The sequence below is a fragment of the Cygnus atratus genome, chromosome 7, assembly GCF_013377495.2.
Source record: "Cygnus atratus isolate AKBS03 ecotype Queensland, Australia chromosome 7, CAtr_DNAZoo_HiC_assembly, whole genome shotgun sequence".
NCBI lineage: Eukaryota > Metazoa > Chordata > Aves > Anseriformes > Anatidae > Cygnus > Cygnus atratus.
Window position 1 is genome coordinate 12,067,468 of NC_066368.1, and position 21,465 is coordinate 12,088,932.

Here is a 21,465-nt window from a genome sequence, read left to right on the forward strand (position 1 = left end):
CAGCGCCTCTCTGCATTGATTCACAATTTGCCCTTCTCTAGTTCAGAACAGCCAGAGCTGCATCAAACCACTGTTTCTGCCTGTGGCAATATTTCTGTAGGCTTTGATCTCGCATAACACATACACAAAGGTCAGGCAGCAGAGCAACAAACCATTGCAAAGCTCAAGGGTGCTGTGGGAGCCAGCACCGACAGGCCAGCCTGCTGCAGAACAGCCCCAGTGCCACAGCACAACAAGGGGAGAACTGTAGTGATGGGTATTATTTTGTTGAGAGCTAAAAGCCAGCTTCTGGCTGCTAGCAAATGTTGCAAATCCCAGATGTTTTCTCTCATCAGAGAAGAGATGTAGAAATTTCTCTGTCCCAGATGTATGCACCACCTTTTTTATGGTGAGTTTACAAAGTGGAGGCAACCTTACACATGGCAATGTGTCAGAGAGGGAGACCAGATCCCTCTGTTCTGCCCCATGGTCTGAGATCCAGCAACTAAACACCTTATGCTAGAGCATTAGGGGCATATAAATCCTCCTTCCAGATTGGTTCCAAAGTTGTAACTCCAAACCTTTGGATCTAAAAGTTTAGGCCACTGACTCAGTGGCAAAGAGGCCAGTCACTGACACCTTGCCCATCATGAAAGTGGAGCAAGGATATCACCCTCAGCTGTAAATGCTGACAGTAATTATCCATTGGAGGGAGACAAAGAGCTGTATTTATTGCTCTTCACTATGGTTGTGCAGTGACAGTTACTCATATTTTCCAGATGCTCAATCCAGGTGTTGTTTTATTTAGCAATGAATAAAGCAACTTCTGAGCAACTTCAGCCACCATGGGGCTGGGACAGCTGCAGGATGATCCTCACTCCATGGGATGTAGTAAAAGCACCAACTAACATACATACATTGACTACGGAAGCGTGACATAAGGACACCTCCAGACACAAAGGGCTGGTTTTAGCTCTCTATAGTACTTCAGAGAACCAGGGAAGGTTCAAAGTACAGACACTGGGTCCCAACGTCCCTACTTGCCATACAAGTTCAACTAAAGCTCTCGGGTCATGTCTTTCATTAACCTATTGTCCAAACAGAAGCTGACAGTCCCTCCTCCCCCCCCCCCCCCACATTTCACAGATCTGTTGCACAAGGAGAAGGAGGAAAGAGGTTCTTCATGAACTCACCTTTCCTGTCCCTTGTGTACCTCTCCAAAGGGAAAACCACACTATGATTCCCAACATGCCAGCAGCTCCTCTTTTAACACTTTCATTCTGCGCATCTATTATCCTGACTGCTATTCCAGGAGCAAAGAATTCACAAGAGAGGAAAAAGAGATTCCATACATCAAGTGACCTGAAATCTCAGCTCCTATCATTGGGAAACAACAGATCTTCAGTTTCATTAGACTATTATCAGATGGGCAATCAGAGATTAGCTTATGCTGCTCAGCTGAGTCTGCTCTCACCTGAAGCTTGCCTAGGCAGGCAATATATTAAAAGGTGGTTATATTCAGGTGCAAACAATTAATGTGGTTAGAAATACCTTCGACCAAAGAGTATGTATTAGCAGAATTCAGATCCATATGCACTTACACACGTAGTTGTCTTTTAAGTATTATTACTTCATAATTCTCTGTGATTATTTTCAAAAGATTCATTCAGCTAGTGACATGCAGTATAAAGCAACGGACCCATTCAGACTCATTGTAATTCTTTCTATCAGATCTGTGAAACAGACTGTGGAAGAAGTGTATGGAGGGGTGGATGGGGCAGGGGGGAGGGAGGGACACAAGACAAGACAGATGGGCAGACAAAAGTTACCAAAATTTTAAAACAGATATGCAAACATTAAATTTCAAATCTTTCTGCCATTGCATTTTTGTGGTTCATTTCACCATTCAAAAAAAAAAAAAAAATGTTGGCAACAGGGAGATATCAGAACCTGAGAAAATTGAAAAGGAGTGAGAGAATAAAACATTTCATCTTCCTGACAAGGTTACTTGGGAAGTTTGTAAAAAGTCCCTCTTTCAGTCCGTATTCTGCCTTCAATGTTGTTTTTTTCTATCCATATGAAATGGGGCAGAGCATTCAACAGGTTCCAGCTGGGGATTCATTGAGGTGGCCTCATTGCTGGGAGAGTAGCAAGCATTGCATTTCAAATTGCCCTCAGTAGCAAACCCCTGCATTAGGGTAATCACACAGGACTTGAGCTAAACAAGCAAAATGAAGAGGAAAAGCAATAAATCTCCTTTATATGAAGGGTTTATATGATACTCAAACAATAGTGTGCACAAGATTTTAATGAGTGAAATAATGTTTCTGTTGTAAAACAGCAACACAAATATTCATGCAAGAAAAAAAAAAAAAAAGGACACCTCCAGATTGGTCTGAAAATGTTTCAATCCCCTTTTTCCACCTTGATTTTCACCAACTGAAACTGTTACACACAAAAAAAAAATATTTGAGCAGTAAATGCTAATGGCTGGATGATAATTGGGTGTACATGTATGGAGGGAATGACCAAAACTGACCTTTTGAATTCTTGAGCACACGCCTGCTACTTGCTAGCTGCGGTCAGTTTAGGCTGGATGTAAATTTTGATAACTCCTGGACTAAACAAAGAATTGCATCCCAAATCCTGCAGTCAATAAACAGATGCAAGACAGAACCAGCAATTAGGAGGCTGCTTGTGCATTGCGCTTCTGCATGTAAACTATTTAGACTATGATAACAGGGGACTTGGGGGTCTGGAAAAGAGGAGGGTGATCAAAGAAGGGTTCCCAAACAGAATTGGTTTTGGAAAGAGAAAGCAGGGGCACAAAGAAGAAGGTGAAGGTCCTGACTGGAGGAAAGATGTAGAATATGGGGAAAGTCATGGAGATCAGGAAGATGAAGGCAGATCAATACTGGGGGACACCCACTGGGGGATACCTAGGTCCCATTGCTGATAATGTGATCTCCCTGAGGAGAAGGAAAGTTGAGAGCTGGTGAATGCAATGTGGGGGGGGGGAAGCAAGAGAGTGAGCATGTGTGTGAGATAACCAAGTAGGATGAAAGCTCTAACCTCATATATTATTAAATCAATGCCAGTACCAGATTTACTGTGGGCTGTGGCTTACTCTGTCTCACCTGTGTCGAAGATCCAATCCAAATTAGTCATGGTAATTTCATTGTCCTATATATTGCTTGGCAAAAGTTGCTTTCCCTCCAGGGTTGTCCCAGTCCCTAAGAAAGGAATGAACTTAATTGATAAAGCAGCTCACTGCCCAGTACTGAACTCCACAGTCAATCAGAAACACACCAGTTAAGTCTTTCTCTTTCTTTCTGTCCTTATGTGTCCTCTTTGGGTGGTTTCACACTGATGCAATTCATTGAAAATTGAAATAAATACAAACCTACACAGGGAAAATTGCATTTGAAGGTTTCTCGGAGACTCAGTGGTGACCAGTACTGAGAGATTACTTTATCTGCCTTGAAAGAAATATTCATCACCATTTTGGCAGCTTTGTCATTCAAGTGGCAGGAAGAATTCAGTTTTCCATTCAGCAGGTGCTGACACAGTTATAGCAAATCCTAAGCACGGTAGAAAATAACCAGTGCATAAATATACATGCACAGTTCTCCCCCCCCCCCCCCCCATGTCTTCAAAGCTCAAGAGTGGAACATTTCTGACCTGAAATGTCACAGCCAAGTTGTTATTTCATGCCCTGTAAACATGTGCCAGATGATTGCATCTTCCCCTCAGGCAGAAGGATGGAAAATATCAGGTCCTTGCTAACAAACCTTGGGATTCTCTGTGCTTCTGCCTTAAAAAAAAAAAAAAAAATCTGCTGCTTTGAAGCTGGGAGGCTTTTCGCAGCTTCCGCTCAATCCTGCTAAAGATGTGACTTTAGACTGTGAACCCTGGCACTACTGGGAAGAGCTCAAGATTTCTTTAGGAGGGACAAGAACTGACCTGAGTAGGACCCTCCAGAGGAAATGTCACATAAATGAAGGATATTTTGCCCTTTTTAGAGGTCTAGCCCTTGATTTATCAGGAATATGGGAGGTTTTTGGAAAAGAAAAAGTTTTCTTACAGGCCAAAGCATGTCACTGTGAATGAAATACCAGCATGTACTTGGTATTATGAGCCCCAGACATCTGAGTTTTTGATTCATGAATAAGTGCATAGGCAGCTGGCCCCTTCAAACTTCCTTTACGTTGGCTCTGATGCTGTAGGAACGTTGCTGTTTATGTATGATTATTTAAAAATAAACAGCTATTTTAACTTTTCAGTGCATAGGCAGATGAACCATCTAAGCAGTGAATGAAGCAGAGGCTCCATCAGAGTGGTTGGGATGGTTAGATGAGAGCAGGAAACGTTAGTCTTCCCAAGATAAGTTCTTTCTGTCTGTGAACAAATGTCTTTTAGCCACAGAGGAGGAAAAAAGAAAGACACTTCTCACATACAGAAAAGTACTAAATTGAAAGGGCCTGTTTTTTACAGCAACTGAAGTAGTCTCTATCTATCATCTACAGGGCTGGGTACTGGTGTCAGGGTTATCTAATAGCCTCAGTTTCTGAAAGTAATTCAGTGTTGATTGCAGAAATAACAAAGGACAAAGGAACTGTCCATCTGAGAGATACAAAGCAACATTCAACCTTAAAAACTATTTCCCACACTAAGTTTTGATGGACTGTACATAACTCCTCTGTTACATTTTCTCATTGTTGCCTTATTTCTGAAGGAACTACTCCTCTTTGTATGTATTCGTGTTGCTTTTCCTGCTAAAAATGTCAGCCTCATTTATACATTGAATGGGAAGTTGAGTCCCTGAAACTGCAAGACCCCTCCCACTTGGGTGGGAAAGACTCAAGCAAGACCAGAAATCAATATAATAGAGTTGAGAAAATGAAAAATGGAGGATTCACATACCTGATATGAGGGTTTTTCTATTTAAGTGTATCTTTCCTACAGATGACCTCAATCCACTTACCTTCATACCTTCTTGAAAATGTTACCCAGAGACAGGAAAAGTAGGAGAAAAAGTACAGTATACCCCTTGTATATTGTATCTGTAATTGATATTTTTGCTGTTTGTGTCAGCTTGCAAAATTGTTCATTAAGTTAATTTGTAAAGCTTGACCTTATTTTATTCAAACTTGAACTGTTAACCTCTTTTGCCAAAAATGCCTCTACTAGAACAGATTAGTTATGAATACGACTGCAATATTCCAATTTTTCATTGACCTGGTTAGCTACAGTAATCATGTATTATTATTGCATATAGTTAGAACACAGAAATCTAAGGTGTGGGATAAGGAATAAGGTTTATAATATCTATGCTTTCTACATTAGTGAAATTTTAATAGGGCTGGATTTTATTAAAAATTTTTTTATAAAATATTTTTATTATTTTTTCCACTAAAATGTTGAGGGCAGAGGGAAAAAAAGTCAAGAAAAAAAATGTAAAATATGTACTAAGATGTATCACTCTTTTAAAATCACATTCCAGCAAAACATGCATTTTAGGAAAGATGACATCTTTTAGGTGTATTAGCATGTCTCCTCTCTTCTGTATTGCTCTTTCACCTTCCTGAAAGAGAGATGCTTTCTGCATTTCTGACTGTATTTCACCACAACAGACAGGAATAATATGATCTGACAAGTTGTCCCTGAGCTGACTTCCACACACACTAAATGATCTTTGCAGTAGATGACATTCGACAACATAGATAACCTTAGCACAATAAAAAGATGGGACCAGATTCTCCAAAAATATAAATTAGCATAGCTTCACTGAACAAAAAGATCTGAGTCAATTTAAGCCAGCAAAAAATGGTGTGATAGAGTCAAATTGGTTAAATTACAATTCTATTTAATTATTTGCTGAAGCTTAAGGAAATGAATTATTTGTGTTCATTGTGAATACCTTCTCAGTAATTACTCTGTGCTTTAAATTAAATGAATGTAAAAGGTTTAGGTGACTCCTGTCATATTCTTGTTGGATAGAGCAGAGAGTGCTTAGACACTGTGAGCCAGGCAGCGACACTCCAGCACAATTTGTGTTTGCCTCTTGAGGTGACTACTATCACTAACAAAGCTAGAGTGAAGTGAGAGGAGAAGCTGTTGTTTTAGCAGCCAAACAGTGATGGGGGCAGTAGGCTTGAACTCAATTCTGTCACTTCTTCTACATGCTGTTTAGAAGGGTTTAACAGAATACTTACGGTGTGATATGTTAAAATGCTGCCCTAAAATTCAATGAGAGATGTTTTAGTCATGTTTCTTTTCTGAAGTCTTACTCTCTGGAGGAGAGAGAGTACAAAAGAAAAGCATGGTTGGTGTGCAGATGATAAAGGACAGGTAGCAAGGAGTGGATTGCAAACAGGGTTATATATACATCCAAGAGATTTTGTGTCAGGGACTGTGACCAGAAACAAATGGTTATGGACTAATAGATGTAGTCCACTTAATTAGTTTATATGGGGTAAAGGTGTGCATTACTTAGCCAAGACTGTGAAGATCTTGAGAGTCCAAAATCACGTAAGAGAAAGGTATAAGCACCATTCTATAAGCACTGATGTCTTTAGTGGAAAAGGTACAGACTCGGGGAGAAATCTGGGGGTGCAACTTGACATTAAACACAAGGTGGAGCAGCTCAGCTGCTCTGCCTCTGTATTGAAGAGTCCTTTATTCTCTTCAGCACCTTTTGTTTTAGCAGTGGATCCCAGGCTAACTCTACAGCTACAAAGGAACTCTGGGGTATGAACAGTGTTATGGAGTTTACATGAAAATCAGTCTTCTTTAATGGAGAAGGGGAAGAATGGTCAAAAAAAAATCTCTAAAGTATCTGATAAAAACAACTGCTATAAAACTTTAAGGCAGGATCTGAGCTCTGGGCAGATGAATGTTTAGACAGATAAGAAGTCTGTGAAAAGACAATTTCAGCCAGGGAATTCCCTTTAACTTGATATTGATAGTATTGTTGTCAGGAAAATAAGAAATAACAAAAGGAAAAGTCAAAAGCACAGAGGTAAGAAGCATGTCCCCCAAAGCTAGAATGCTGCTTCCTTTCAAACTTCTCTAAATAGTCACACAGATCAGAATATGATTTGAACTCTAAAAAACTATTAGCTAGATACAGAAATTCAAACTGCCTCTTGCTGTGAATGAGCAGGATGCAGTGAGATGTGGAACACCGGCTGGGGTCAGAAGGCAGTTAGACAAAATCATTAGGTTTAACCCACAGAAGTCAAATCTCATGGCCAATTGAGTCCACTGGCTCTGCCTCTGCAAAGTACTTTCGACTGATTAGATCAGGCCAAGAAATGCCTTGCAGTATTATTGTGATCTTTAAGTCACAGAAACCCTGAGAGTAAAGGGATGAAATTTTAACCGTGCTTACTGAAACAGGATCTGTGAAGTAAGGTAAATTATATTACCAAAAATAAAGAATTTGAAAGCCAGATAGTCATTCAAGAGCAAAAGCAGGGAGCTAAAAGCTACTGTTGTAACTGGAACTGCACATATACTGGCTTCATTCCAGGGGGGAGAACATCTAAAAATTTTAAAATTTTCCAGAAAGAAGAGCTCTATCTGATGGCCTAGAAGAACAAAGGTGGATTACTTGGGGTCTTCAGATATGTTTCATTCCAAGAAAATACAAATCTTTGACTTCTGTTTCTATTTGAAATGTTATATGTTTCCCTATAGGAAAGAGAAAAAAAAAAAAAGGAAAAAAAAAAAGAAATTACAGTGGGTAAGTTGTGACTTCCAAATGAACAAAGATGTTTAACTTCACAAATTCTAAATAGACATACACATTCTGAGAATCTTATTCTTTCTTCTTTAAAAAGGAAATTAAACTAAGTCAAAGTACCTCAATTTCAGTGGAATCAAAAATATTACCATGGTCTATAGTTTTATCACATTTCCTTCGACTAGATTTACTAGCAATTTTCAACTTAGATCCAGAAAATGTCATGTATATTGACAGCTTTCAGAATTGTTACTTTTGAAGAAGGTAAAGAATAGATAGCTGTTTTTGGAAGGTACTGGATACAGCTGTATTTCTATAACTAAATTTATATCCTTCACAATGCATGTCACTGATACATATGCTAAACAGGAATCTAGTTATATGCATATCAAGACATATGCAAAAATACTGCAAAATATTAATAAAGCCTTTGAATTTTGCATTGTGAGTGGAATATTCCAGCATCCTTGATATAATCCCAGCATAATGCAGTGACTAATTCATAAGCAGAACTACTTTGAATCACAAGTTAAAATTTAGTCAACACAGAATGTGAATGCAATATACAATCTCAAAGAAAGATGGGATATAAAGGGTAAATGTCTAATTGCACCAAAGATTCTATAATGCAGTAGCACAGTCTAATTTTGCCAGTTGCACATGTGCTTGGCTCATGCACTTTTAAAGCACTAGTACATGATGAAAATGTTTTCCACTTTTTAACATGTTCCTTGCTATCCTTGAAGCCCAGGTCAATTCTCTACTCTACCACCAGTTCTTACAAGTCATTAAACAGAGCTTTATAAAAGAATTTTGTTCCCATCCATTTTGGTGGGAATCAGAGAAAACAGATATTTCATTTCAGAGGAATTTAGGAGTCCACTTCTTTTCTGGAAAACTAACTAGTTCTGCATAGATGTTGGGAGACCAAATGAGTTTCATTGCATGTTCACATACTGTAGGCAATAAAAGTCAACTAACTATACACCATTGCTAAAGCAATAATAAAAAATGATATTTTGAGGGGATCAGCAGAAGGAAATTCCTAGGAAAATATGTTCAGTATATCTGTTGCATTCTGCCAGAACAGCCTAAACTGAGGGCACAAATAAGATGAATTTACATTCCCTTTAGGCCTACTCCATTTCAACATACATTGAGCAGCAAAAAGGCCCTGAGGTATAAATTAGAGCAACAGCTGCTTTTAGCTTGCAACACCTCATTTTACACTGCCTTCAGACTCCCATGAAACTCATGATACCTGAACAACTATTTCAGAAGTGTTTAAATTCACTTATTTTGCCAGAGAACCTGCAACCAAATCATAAACGATCTCTTGCAGGTGCAAGCTCTGCCTGGCTAAGCCATCGCTGGTTATGCATTTCTCCCCCTTCTCCCCATCCTTTGCTGGTTTTGGGAGCAGGATTTCCTCTCACTGAGAGTAGCTTCCAGTCTGGGACTTCCTCCTTAACTTCACAGATGCTATCAGGTGGCATGGTGCTTTACTATAGCCCGTTTTTAGCTCCATAGGGAATCCTGTCCTTCTTCCCTCTTCTGTGCCTCTCCCCATGGAAAGGCTATCTGGGTGAAGACACTTTTCACTGCATAGCAAAGGACAGGATTGCTTCGGTTAACTGTTCTTTTAATGACAGTATCACTGAGGACAGGGAGTTAAATGTCTCGCTCCTAACAATGGTACTGAAAGGGAGATTTGAACCGCATGCAAGCATGCTTTGGCAACGTGCAGTCATTGACAGAGAAGAATCCCCTGGTGTATCAATAGCTCATGGTATGGGAGCTGTGGGTGACAAATGTCAGATAACGCTGAAATTAAGTACCACAGCTGCCGCCCCTTATCTCTGTTATGTTTGCTTCTGATCAGTCATGCAAAGATTATTAGAGAAAGTCACAGACTTGCTGAAGCAGAAGTTGGGAAGCAGAGTTAAAATTTCTGCATATTGCCAACATCAAAGCAGTTCTGCTCCTTGTTTATCTGAACACAACCTGCCAGATGCAGGGTGTAGTGACACCTAGAAATATTGTCCTGTGGAAAACGCCATAAAGACACCCCCTCAGACTTGCCTTTCATACTTTATTGTGGTGCTTTTACATATTCACTTTCTAAACATCTCTTAATCACGCAGGCTACCACATTAGGATGTAACTCTTATTGGCTACCCAGATCACTTTTGTCATGCTTACCTCAGCACTTGTGTTACTTGGTCTTATGGCTACTACAGTCTGGCTCCACAGGTCTCTGTAATGATAAAAAAATAGCCTACGCTTTCTGAGCAAAAATATCATGTCTTCATTTTCCTTTTCTAAACCAACAGATATTTATTACAGTCTGTCAAAAAAGGATAGCTTTGATATATCATCAGACCCACAGAGTAATTAGCTTACTTCAAGCAAACAACATATTTAAATTTTGCCAGCTTTTGTTTTGCTAAGCAAAAACAGCTCAGGAAAATCAGCAAGACCTCAGCCCTTGCCCTGCAGTATATTCCATGTTTTGATGAATGATTTGAAAATTATGAGTAAGGGGAAATATCTGTGCATCTTCCGTGGGATGATATGGGTAATTTGGTGCAATCCATCACATTGCCCAGGTCAATAGTACCCCTGTCCACAGTAACCCCTTCAAGAATTGTTTCATATCAGGGTGGACCATTTTTTTTCCCCTGCTGTGTTACCTCAGGAGCTCCCTGTTCATGCCTCAAGACAGAAAAGAAATGTATTTTCTTCCTTTGAAACCTGCTGGCAGGTTTCTCTGACCAGTCTAAGACCATGTGGTCAGATATGTGGCCAGGCTGAAAATGTGGCCAAAGACACCTTATCTCAGGGCTATATCAGCAAGATTTCCTCTTTGGGCTGTGGTGTTTTACAATGCAATAGGTTGAGGCAGTAGGTCCTATGGTTCTATAGCACTACTGTAAGCAAATGGGAGAGAGGGAGCGGATCTGGAATGACAGAAGATGATGCATTTCAGGATCAGCAGTGATTCAGTAGAAGCCACATATGTATCATCCCAGAAGCAATACTGCAGTATTGAGCTACTCTCAAGTTCAAAACTGGAGCAGAAAGGGTGCATTGCAATTTTAAATATTCTATTAAGGTTTCTTTTCAGCGGAATTACCATCCATTCTCAGCTACTCAGAGAACTGGTAAAATCAAGGAATATTTAGGGAGTGGAAGTGTTTTAATACTGGGTGGCAGAGCTCTCACAGGCTCTAATTTTATTCTGAATATTAGAAGTCATTGTTCCCAGGAGAGACTTATTCAACACCTGAGAAGCATAATATTAATCGCTTCTCCCCAGTTCTAGTTTTCAGGTTACTCCTGGGTAAAGCAGGTGACCAGACACAATATTTTATAACGACAAAAAAATTAAATGTGCCAGATTTAGTTCTTGGTTGTTCTCCAAATCACCACCATTAGCAGAAGCTATTATTATCTGTGTTGATTGTCTAAGCTTTACTCTTCCTTAAGACAGGCTTTATGAGTGTATGGCATAGAACAACATACAGGGGATCTAGACACATCAACTGATCTCGTGCACATGCACACACATACACAAAGCACGTCTAAGCAGCCCCAAAACTCATGGACCAAATAATAATAATAATAATAATAATAATAATAATAATGTGCTCTGTGACAATCCAAAGTTTAAAAAAAAGAAAAAAGGGGGGGAGACGGGGGAATTAAGCATGCCAGTTAATGAATAGGCTTCACAATGTCTTGTGGACTTAAAAATCTTGGAGTGCACTTAGACATTAAATTTATGTCTACCTTTGCCCTTCCTTTCCCCATCCATCTTGGTAGCTCTCTGTGGATGAAAATCTCATCAGTATTAGAGGAGGGGGAAAGCCAGAGAAAAGGTTCATGGATGGTTTTTTTGGGCTCTGCTCTTTGAAAGTCCCCCTTCACCAAATAGTTTTTTTGTGCCCTCTGAAAGCAGAACAGAGATGATGAAATTCCTTGGTTCCTTTCTCCATCCTTCTAGTTTCCTTGAGGTCACTCAGATGAGTGCTTGTCCCTCACTGACTTTTAGGAAACTCCCCCCACAGTGTTCTTTTTTGATATATCAAGAGCTCCTTTCAGCACAATTGTACTGTGGTGTCCCCACACCTTTTTGAGGTGAATCAGTGCTAATCCATGAACAAGGAACCAAGGGTCAGTAGAAATATCCAGACTAAAGTTGCTAATTTGGTCTCATAGTTACAAATTCTTCCTGTATCCATCCTGTGGCTACTCTTAGGTTGATTTATGTTACCTGTCCTGCACCCACATTTCTACTTCTTCTCAGTTATTTCCAGTCCTGACTTTGTCCTTCTCTAGCTGGTTAACTCTGTCTGATTCCTGTGCTCAAATGTTTCAGCTGTTCATTCACAGCTTTGAAGCTCTGAGTGTCCTGGGGGACATTGGGAAGCTGCCAGGGTGCTGAGTGCACTAATGCTTTAGCACATTACCTTCCCTCCACTGAGCAGCAGACCTTAACCTCAAATCTCTTCAGAGCATCTTCGGGATAGGTCCTGTTCCCAGTCCTGTCCAGAACAACAAATGGAACTTGGATCAGGTGTTCAGACTCAGATTCATAAGAAGGTGAATATAACTCTTTTGTATTGATTTTCATTTGTATCTGGGTACTTGTGCACATCTAGGGATCTGATTTTCTATAGCATAATGAATCATCACAGAAAATAAACCCTTCCTCTTTCATTTTAGATAAGTCAATAGTAATCTCTTCATCAGCTGTCTATATCAATTTATAGAGTTAGAATTGAAATATTCTGATTTTATTTTCTGCCTAAAAACAGACAGTTGTCATCCACATTTTTCATTTCTTCCTAAGAACTCTGCTTTTGTTTAGTATGCAAGTCAGTATATATGCATATATAAACACATGTGCATGTCTACACGTATATGCAAATATGCAAGCCCTTAGAATGGGTGCACACATCTTTTTCTGAATTGCAGTCATGCTAAACAAAATCCCTCCAGGGCTTTTCTCACCACTTCTTTTCACATGTTTGACAGTTTCCCAGGGAATTAGTCTTAGTGCATTATTGGATATGTGTTCTAAATAATTAAATTTGACAATTCTGTGGGAGAAATCTCAGAAAAAAAAAAAAAAAAAAAAGAACTGTAATCTCTGAATGCAGAAATATATTGGGAGGGTTCTTACTTTTTCTCCAAGTTACCCTATCCCTCCTTTTGTCTGTATCTTCTACCCCATTAAAGGCCATTGCTCATCATCTTAATATGCAGAATCTCATCTCAGCAGGTACATTTCATTTATTGAAACATTATTTGAGAACAACTTTATTAAAGATTCAAGATGCCAATACAAGATGACATAGTGCATAGCAGCTTGTAACATGGAAAGCTTTACAGAATTCAACAGTAGGCAAGATACAGTGTGAATTACAGAAAGGAGCAATGTTAAACTGATCCCTGGTGAACAAATTAAAAGTGTTTAGTCACATGGTCAGGAATGAAGACAGGAGCGGAGGGGCATAGACAAAAGACAAGAAACAATGTTTGACAAGACATGGGGAAGGAGGGAAGGACTGAGAAATAGGAAAAATATTACCTCTAGATTACAGGATGTGCAGAGAAGGCTGTGGGGCTCAGGAGAAAGTGGGACCTGGAGAGGCAAAGAAGTTCTGCTTTCTTAAGTTTTCTGTTTGGCTGAAGTTTATTATAAAAAGTGAAAACTATCCTTTTTTAGACTTGGGTATGGACTTCCATTGGAGATTATTCCCAGCTCTGCCTTGGGGATCAGAGTTTACAGTGGTCTAATGTGTTCCTCCAGTGAAGGACTTGGCCCCCATAAATTGCAAGACCTTTGCTTGACTAAAACTCTTAAGCAAGTTCATTGCACAACAGAACAAAATACAAACCAAAAACCGAATATCAGAACTCAACATATATGATGAATAGCTGGGGAGAAACATAATGAATAATATTATTCAGTAAAGAATATCATTTAGCTGCAGTCAGAATGGAGTACTGGGTAAAGAGATTTGCAAATAACATATTTGAAATACACTGAGAACAAATTTATCCAAAGCATCAGTAAAAACAAGTTGAAACTTTTTGCACATATCATGTTTTTGTACAAAATGTCCTTTTTAAAATAAATAAATAAAAATAAAATAAAATAAAATAAAATAAAATAAAATAAAATAAAATAGTGATGTCCACAAGAGCTATTTAATTGCCAATTAGGGATCTCTCAAGTTTTTGTTTATGGTAGAAAAATAGTCTTCAAAGGATGCTCAGTAAAAGAAACTTGATTAATACCACTTTCTGACCTTTTGAAAATAATCCTTTGTGAAGCATTTTTTAAGAGTCTGTTAATAGGAAATAGAAAACTGAAAAATACTGAATAAAAATAAAAACATTGCCATATTCTTCCACAAGCAAGGAAACGTCCACAGTCTGCTCTCCCTGTTGACAATGTGCTTGCCTTTTCCACCAGTGAAGCCCCATCTGTGTCCCCTGAAGTTACTAGGACAGATGTTCACACTTCTCTAGAATCAAAGAAAAGGTGCCAGCATACTTTGTGTAGTAAATAATGTTCTGGCATGCTCAAACCCTACCTGTCTCCACTGCAGCAATCATGCTATAAATCAAAAGATTCCCCAGTGATGCATGGTCTTCCGGTGTATGCCTTCCAGTATTTTTATCAGCTTGTTCCATCATAAATTACAGCCTTTTCCTTTTGACTTTTTTTTTTTTCTAGTCATTTCTTTTATGGGTCCACCATCTTTTGTAGATAGGGGAAAACAAAGAAATAATTAGGGCAGAAAAAGAATAGTTCAGAGGAGAGGAAAGTGAGTGTGTCCCAGTGTATGTGGCATAACACTGTTAGCTAAAATATCTGGATTCTTTCCCTTGTTCTGCTCATGAATTTCATCTTCTTGTTTTTATTTGCTCTTGCACTCACTGAAGTTCCTTAGGCCAGACACCTTACCTCAAGTCTTGCTTGTAACGTATGTAGTATAGCTGAACCTGACATACTCTAGAGATATCCAATAAGAAAAAAAATTAGTAATAGGGTTGATACATATCCATCTGATGTGTATAGGGTGTGATGGCTACTGTCTTCATCATAGAACATTTCTGCATAAAGTATTTGAGTCTATTTTCTTAAGAATAGAAGTCCTAATATCCTAATATAAGAGTATTATACTTTTTCCATGGCAGGTCCATAATCCCATTTACCAATTCACCAATAAGTTGCCATTCAACTCAGTGACGCCAGCTTAAAGAGAACATGTAAGAACATGAAGAAGCAGAGGCTGTAAGCAGCAACCCACGGCCATAGTCACAGTGAGTGAAGGTCTTCATGGAAGGTGAAGGTTTCCAATTAGCCTTTTGCTGTACCCTTAGCTGATAGCAAAGCAGAACTGAGCCACCACAGAATCACATCTCAGCTAGAAATATAAATTGGCAAGATATTTCATTGTTCTGTTTTCAGGGAAGTTCTTCTCAAGAAAGGACACCCAGATGAACTCAGAAAATCTATAAGTTTGGGTCCAATTTCATAATGAAAGTGCCCACTTTCAAGTAACCTTATGAGTAGACAGAAAACAAGTTTGCAACTTTTCTGTATTCATTTTACTTCATAGTTAGATGCAAAAATGACCAAATGACATGAAAGGACGTGTTCTCCATGTATAAATGCTCATTAACTGAGATGAGAAAACAAGAGAAGGCTCAAGAGAGACCTTTGTAGTGATTTCCAGTCTTTTTTGGACACCCACAGCAGACTTTTTCACAGATATACTCAGGCAAATCCATCTTTATGCTTGGGAAGTCCCCAGTCACTAAACTTCAGAACTTGATTTAGGAACCTAATTCTCATTTCAGGGTTCATCTCCTGTTTGAATCAATGCAATGTGCCAAAATCTCTTAAAGAGCTGGATCTTTGTTAGGAAAAGAAAAAAAAAAAAGTGAATATCTCTAATCTCTTTTGCACAATTCCACAGATATGACAGATACCTTCTTAGTTACAAGTTCTCTGCTCCTGTGCTCCTGTCCTTCTCAACATGAGGAGGAGATGGCTTGGGGTTTATTTACATTGAAAAATCCACAGAGAGGTGCCCTGAGCACAGGAAAAAAAAAAAAAAATTCTACAGCTCTGGGACCATGAAATAACAATTCCTGTTCACTGACTTATGGTCTTCTCTCTACCTGCAGCCAGCTGAGTAGGGTGACTGTTTGGGAATATGAAATTACCTGGAGAAACAGTTACTTTGACATCTGGAGTGGATGCAAGGAAGAACTGGTGAAATTCTCTTCAGCAAGAAAGCTACCAGCAGTCAGCATAGAACTGGATTCCTCCTCCAGACCACAACAAACTCCTGGATTGCACAAACAAACACCAAAAATCTCAGAACCACTTTAGTTCCTTTCTAAACTTGGAACTACCCCTGTATTCCTAGCACAAAGGGTGTGTGTGTGTGGTAAAGGGAAAAAGTTAATTACACAATTCCTCCTGTTCTCTTCTGGATTATGCTAGTGCAGTCTAGACTCACAATTTAGAAAGCTGTTTATAAGCAGCTGCTTGGCAAAGAGCAGATATCTTTCTTGTAGTCCAGTACATTTAAATATTTAAAGGCCAGCTGCACAGAGTAATGTCCCAGAACATTGTCACTGGGACATGGTGACTCATACACAGCCAGAGGAACATGAATTGGACTTTCTGCCACAAGATGGGGCTCTGCCTGCCCTGCTTCACCATACAACCTGTTTTATGCTTTGCTTCCTCTCCTGCATGAAAAATCATTGTTTCCTCGGTTATAATATATCTTTTTTTTTTTCTTCTTGTTTTGCTGTTCAGCAGCACATTTATTTTCCATGGCAAGAAAACAACTTTTCTGTCTTGTCCCTAAACAGACACAGAAAACTGACAAAGCCTCCAGGATCCCCTTGTATGAGATAGATGAGCTGTACTTACAGAATTAAAGCAAAACCTTTATTGCAGAGGAAAATGATGCTATAACCACGCCATCTGTTTCATAGCCTCCTGGAACAGAAAGCATTCACGCAGGTTTCCTGCTTCTTACTATTTCAGCATTTTGCTCCTAAGAAGCAGAGGACCAATGACCAGGTTCTGATGTTTAGTGCTCACCAGCAAATCAGTAACAGGCTGAATTTGGCAGATCTGTGCCAGATCTTCATCTGGAAATCAAATGTAACCTTGTATTACAGCAAAACAATTATTAGTGCTGTGGTTGTGCCCGGGGACTTTAACTGGATCTTCACAATGACTGGTAGTTAACACATACATAATAAAACTAATTTGTGCCCTAAGGACTTCTAATGGCTTTACATCATGGAGGTTCAGATGGCTGAAAACTGAGCACCATTTCTTTGATATGGGAGGGGACAGTTTTGAATACTTCTGCTGTTTTCTATATATCAGGTATCAAATGCCCAAAGTGAATCCCATTGCTTGTACTTACTGTGCATGAAGATGTTCATACCAGAGCTGCCCATCAGCTTTATCCATGTAGTGTTGCAAACCGAGTCACTATGCTCACCTTAGCAGGCAATAACCCAGCTTCCCTCTCCCTGCAGTGGGGAATGTTCCCAATTGGCAGGAGCTTGGGATGAGCGCTGCTGAGGGTGACCACACACAGCTCTGGCACTGCAGGGTGACCACCTCCTGAGGAAGGGAACCACCATGCACATACCTTCCTGTTCAAGTGTCATGCATGTTCAGTGAACATCTGAACTTATCCAGCAAAGAAATATGGTTCCTTCTCTGTCTACACCACCCCAAACCTCCTTGTAACTGCTTCCAAAGAGTAAAATTAAAAAATGGTGATCAACAGAATGGCTCATGGAGGATATTTAGGCAAGTCTATCCTCCAGAAATGTGGCAGCTGTGTCTGCCATGCTTTCCCATACATTATCAAACACTGCAGTCTGGAGAATCTGTGCAGTCTGGAGAATCTGGTTCTTTTTTTTTCTTTTTCTGTTTTTTCTGTTTTTTTTTTTTTTTTTTTTTTTTTCTGATTTTGTCACTTGCTCCTGTGTGTCTTTTACATATCCCATTGTTCATCCTAAGTAGAAAATGAAAATGATCATATTCATGAAGGTAGTTTAATTGAGTTATGAGCCGTTGGGACCACAGACCCTTGACAACCCTCTACATTTCTCATAGTCTGCTAGTAACATTCTGTTAGCGGACATCTTGCATAGTCCGCTAAATTTTAGCTATAGAAAGGTGTCACAAATTCATTGAACAGTTGCAAGCCATTTAGCATGGTTTTGCAGAGCACTGATGGCCTGTGAATCAACGTTACCCTTAGAAACATAGAAAACAGAGGCCTCTGAATGACTGAAAATCTCTTTTCTACATAATTTTTATTTGCGCTTCTTCTGCTGTTACATACTTATAATTTTTCTCAGTAAGTTCTACATGCTGCTTATCTTAAAAACAAAGAAAAAGTATTCACATCTTCCTAAATGTCACAAAAAGAGCCTTTATCACATTTAAGACTGAGATCCAGAAGAATGCTTTTGGCTCAAGTCCAGTCTTCTGTGACCCAAAGTTGCCTCCCTGTACAAGCTCATTATAAACCTGTCAAAATTACTTTAAATGAGCAGGTCTTTCTCTGCACTAGTCCAGCTGGAAGACTGTCCAGTACCTTGCTGTTTTGCTGATATGGGGATCTTCTTACTTTCAGGTTAAAACTTCTCAACCCTGAGAAGAGGCCATTTTTGTGCCACTATTTGCAGAACAGAGTTCTGTAAAAAAGAATGCCAGAGGCTTTCCTTTGTTTGGAAACAAGTTACTTTTACAAAAGGGCTATGAAGTATTGTAACAGTAATTAGGTAGGTAGTGGGCACAGGGCTCCCAGTAAAAATGAACAAGTATTTCTAGTGTTTGGAGGGGAGGGGGGTTTTGGTGGGGAAAGCTGGCAGCGCTGTGCTGCCCGGAGCCGCTGCAGGACCGGGAGTGGGGTCAGTAGGATGGGACAGGACATGGGGGACAAGAGGGAGGTGGGACCGGGACGGGGACCTGGGGCCGGTGGTGCCAGGAGCAGCACCAGGCCTGTCCCCAGCTGCCCACAGTCCCGCAGGTGAGGCCAGCGCTGCTGTGGGCGGTGCTGTTGAGGCTGGGCCAGGCCATACCGCCGGGCCACGAGATGAGTGTCCTGCCAGCCTTCCGCCACTGCTCGGCCCAACACTGTGCCTGCACTACTGGTTTGTGGAGGCACAGAGCAACCCCCAGAGCAGCCCCCTGGTGCTATGCCTGAACGGCAGCCCTGGCTGCAGCTCCATGGGGGACTTCCTGAAGGAGCATGGCCCCTTCCTGGTCCAGCCTGAGTGGGTCAGACTGAAGTACAATGACTATGCCTGGAACAAGATTGCCAACGCGCTCCACCTGGAGTCCCTCACTGGCGTTGGCTTCTTGTGCTCCGAGGACAAGAAGTATGCCAGGAATGACACAGAGGTTGCTCACAACAACTACTCGGCACAGAAGGAGACCTTCCGGCTCTTCCCTGAGTACTTCAAGAATGACCTCTTCCTCATGGGGGAGAGCTACGGGGGAGTTTACATCCCCACGCTGGCAGAGTGGGTGATGCAGCACCCCAGCCTCAACCTGAAGGGAATCGCTGTGGGAAACGGCCTCACCTCCTGTGAGATCAACGACAATTCACTGGTTTACTTTGCCTGTTACCACAGCCTGCTGGGGACCCAGCTGTGGAAGGGCTTACAGGCCTTCTGCTGCTCCCAGGGGAATTGGAACTTCTATGACAACCCCAACCTTAACTGCACACTCAAGATGGAGGAGATGATTCAGATTGTAGAGGAGTCTGGCCTCAACATCTACAATCTCTACGCCCCATGTGCTGACGGTGTCCCTGGAAGCATGAGGTGTGAAGGTGACTATCTCATCACACACAACGTGGGAAACTCCTTCATCCGTATGCCGATGAGGTTCTTTTGGCCACGGAACCTGTTCTGGATGCCTGGAAGAAGGTCCAGATGGACCTGCCATGCACCAACTCCACAGTCCCTACCATGCATCTGAATTCCCTGGAGGTGAGGAAGGCTCTTCACATCTTCCCTGATGCCCTGGAGTGAACCGCAGCTAAAAGCGCCTGTACGTGCAGATGAATGACCAGTACCTGAAGCTGCTCAGAGCCATGAAATACTGGATCCTGGTGTACAATGGGGATGTCGACATGGCCTGCAACTTCCTTGGGGATGAATGGTTTGTGAACTCCCTGTGCCAGAAGGTGTAGGTGTCTTGCCGGCCCTGGCTCTTCACCGAAGGAGGCAAGAAGCAGATCGGAGGCTTTGTGAAAGAATTCACTAACATTGCCTTCCTCACTCTCAAGGGAGCCGGCCACATGGTGCCCACGGACCAGCCCCTTGCTGCCTTCACCATGTTCAGATGTTTCATTAAGAATGAATACTGGATAGAAATGATGAAAAATGCTCTCTGTACAGATTGGACAAAAACTGTTTATTCCTTCAGTACTTCCTTTCCTGCACAGCCATTTCCAGACTAGTTGCCATTAATTATTAGTTTTAGGAACAGTGGATTAATGAAGATAAACAATCCTGCAGTCTCTGAAATACAAAGCCATTTGTACAGTCCACTTGGTAGGTCTGCATCCAGTTCAGAGCACCCAGACAGATGTTTCTACCATAAGCACTGTCACCAGAATTGTCACTAGCCATCAGCCCCATTAACAGCTTCTCTAAACCCAGGCCAAGGACCAAGGTGCTACTGAAAGCAAATTTCCCTTAGAGATTATTTCTGCCAGCATGGTTTACAATGATTTAGCAAGGGGCAGTGTGAGAAACAGCTGTCTCTACTATTCAGTGGGTGAAAAAATTGAATTTTTTCAGTACAATCACTATGGCATCTCTCACTAATACCGATCAGTGCTTGAGGACGTATCAGTGGCTGCACTTTTAGAATAGAGTTGCTTATTCATCTCAGTATGGCAGAAAGGAGGTTGGGGAAAAGGATTTATTTTTCCAGATCACAGTGATGGCCCAACCTCAATGAGGGTGTGCTGTTCCTGAGTAAATAGGTGCTGCCTTTGTAACAAAGTTCTCTTGGTATAAAAAGGAAAAACAAACCAAGACAAGACAAAAAAAAAAAAAAAAAAAAAAAAAAAAACACTAACACCACCTAGTTCTCATGAAGTATAACAATTGAAAGGAAAAAAAAAAAGAGAGAGAAAGAAAGAAACAAAAAAAAAATAGGAAATTCACAGAGGAACAATGGCAGGATTTTATTTTAAATGAACACTTTTCAGGTACTTTGAAAGGCTATGAAAAAATGCAGTACAAACACTTTATTTCCCTCTCTTACCTAAGTCTCATAAACAGTGTAATCAGTTTTGCTGAAATTTTAGAGACTAAAAAAAAACAACACAATATCCTCAGCCAGAGGAACAGCCCAGCACAAAAATTTCATCACAAAGGGTTAGCAAAACAATTGCAAGCAAACTCATAAAGGTGAAATTTCAAGCAATCTTATCTCCAGACAGTCCTGCCAACTTAGTTTGTATGTTCTCTCCTTCTTACACATTCTCACTATTCTGCTTTGTTCTACTGATCTCTTTTTTCTCTATTATTCTCTTTTTGAATAACACTGAAAGGAGATTTTTTGTTCTTTCCTTTCCTATCGCTTCTAAATAGAAACAAACCTTGTAATCAATGACGTGCATATCTGGTTTTCCACCCAATGA

The 21,465-nt window shown here is 40.4% G+C and overlaps 1 pseudogene; it reads left to right on the forward strand.

The window, feature by feature from the left end:
• Nucleotides 1-13,733: 13,733 nt before the first annotated feature.
• LOC118248526 (lysosomal protective protein-like) lies at nucleotides 13,734-20,271 on the forward strand (annotated as a pseudogene).
• The last annotated feature ends 1,194 nt before the right edge of the window (nucleotides 20,272-21,465 follow it).